A 2,603-nucleotide genomic window follows, 5' to 3' on the forward strand; every position below is an offset into this window, starting at 1 on the left:
TTCCAATTTGAACTTTTTTTTCACATTGCAAGATTTGAAATTCATTTCTGAGCATAGTATCTTCCCAACATAGAAACTTAAAGAGAAAATGTTTGTTGCAAAAACAGTCACCACTTGTAATTTTTTCTCTCTGAAGATATACATAACTTGTAAAGAATAATTATCTCCTACTTTAAATTCTATAATAAACATATTTTCTTTTCTCCATAGAGTCCAGACACTTTCTTTCTGTTCTTAGATTAAGAAAAAAAATGCATTGAAATCATCTGAAGAGAAAAGTTACTCTTCCAAACTTCCTAACTTACTTCCTTAAAAGCTCATAGGTAGCTTGTTATTTTTTTTCATCCAAAGGTTTAGTTTGGGTAACAGAATGTGCACAATAGAAGGAAGTGAAGAAATATATTCAGAATCTGGGCATTCTAAAATAAATGCATTGAAAATTTACAAAAGCTAATGGCAAGCAAAATTGTAGACTACAGACATCTTCTTGCTAGCCACTAATGGTGAGACAGAGAAGAGAGAACTTCAGCCACCTCTGGCTAGGCAACCTACCCAGAAACATCACTCCAGGGGCACAGTGAAGCAGTAGGAGATGCTACAAGCCAATGAGAAGGCCTGCTGTTGAGGAAAACCAGCATAGAAAGCAAATGTCTGGGTATGGGCAGAGGCCAGCCCTCCCATAAAGAATGAGAGACAGGAATAGGCTGTCTTGCAGGTTTTTTTGTTTTGTTTTTGTTTGGACTGGACTACTACTAACTGGAGCTGCCTTGAAAGGGCTTAAGTGAGAACGTGGAATGTCCTTAGGCTTGGCTCTTAGCAGGGTACTGCCATTGCGGGAAGGCTGTGTGGAAGGAATAGTGCACAGGGTCCTAGTGCATGGCCAGCTCTGGCACACCTGCTGAGCTTAGGCAGCCATCTTTGGGGTGAGTTGAATAGCCCTGCACCCCTGGGAAGGCCACTTTGTTGTTAGGGGGCATTGTTTGGAAGGTCAAGACATGGTCCTGAAGAAATCTGGCAGGAGCTTTAGGATCCCAACTCCCAAGGGAATGAATGCTAGAGTTAAACAAAAAGGATCCAATTAAGGACAAATAAGCCAGGAAGACAGATCATCTCTCCTCTGCAACTAGAGAACAGCTTCCAGGCCTCATTTTTTTGGGGGGGTGGGGTATGTTAATTAATTTTTTATTTATTTTTTATTGTTTGGGATTCATTGAGGATGCAAAGAATTAAGTTACACTGATTGTGTTCTTTAGATAACTCCCTCTTATAATTGTATCCCATCCCAAAGAGGCGCCATACACTGTGGCTCCCCATCCCGCTCCCTTCTTCCCACTCCCTCATTCCCCAACCCCTCCTGTATTAGCTCATCTACTGCCTTCTTATCAGAATTGAGTACATAGGATTCTTACTTCTGCATTCTGGTGATGCTTTACTAAGAGAACATGCTCTACCTCTATCCAGGTTAATACAAAAGATGTTAAGTCTTTATCTTTTTATGGCTAAATAGTATTCTAGTCCCCATTTTATACAGCAAAACCAACATGTGTATTCTCCAACTCCTAACACCACAGTACCCTCTGTTGTTCAGGGAATACACACATAGATATAGGTATAAATATAGATGATATAGATGTCGACATAGATATAGATATACACATATACAGGGTGTCCATATTGCTCACAAACTTTATGGATACCATGTATAAGGTTTTGCTTCTTTTTCCAATATTTTCCATAGTTTGTTGTTGTTGTTGGTTTTATTTTTAGTTCTGTTTTGTTTGGGTGTATCTTTATTTTTTTCATTTCTCCATTATTAGTCAATTTTTTTGTAAGAGGTGAGAAGTACAGATCCAGTTTCAGGCTTTTACCTGTGGCTAACCTGTTCTCCTGTAACCACTTACTAATTCAGAATTATTTTCTCCATTATATGTTTTTGTTTGGTTTATAGAAGATTAGGTGTCTATATTTGGCTGATCTTACCTCCAGATTTTCTATTCTGTTACATATCACCTATGTCTCTATTTTTGTGCTAATACCACCCTATTTTGATCACTGTAGAATTGTAATACTACCTAAGTTTGGTAACATGATGCCTTGATATTTCTTTTTATTTCTAAGTGCCTAACAACTCACAGGTGGATAAATAAACTATGGTATATGTATGGAATACTATTCAGCCATACAGATGGAGACTTCACATCTTTTGTATTTACCTGGAAGGTTTTGCAGGACATCGTCCTAAGTAAAATATCACAAGAATGGAAAAGCAGCTGCCCAATGTGCTCAATACTAATATTAATCCAGTAGATAAACAACTACATGCCCACAGGAGAGAAAAAACACAATTAAATTCAAGTAAGGGGAAGAAGGGAAGACGAAGGGGTTTTGGTAAATTCTCACTTAATAGATACAACGTAAGGGTATATGGCATACCTCCTAGGTGAAGGGCTCAACTAAAACTTGGACTTTACCTAACAAATGCAAAAAAAAACAAAAAACAAAAAACCTAATTGTACTTCTATATTATTCTGAAATTACAAAAAAAAGAATGCAGCAAAAAATTGGTTAAGATATGAAGTTGTATAAATAAGAATTTTAAAAAG

Source organism: Otolemur garnettii, unplaced genomic scaffold (assembly GCF_000181295.1).
Source record: "Otolemur garnettii isolate 467f Iridium unplaced genomic scaffold, OtoGar3 scaffold00001, whole genome shotgun sequence".
Classification (NCBI taxonomy): Eukaryota; Metazoa; Chordata; class Mammalia; order Primates; family Galagidae; genus Otolemur; species Otolemur garnettii.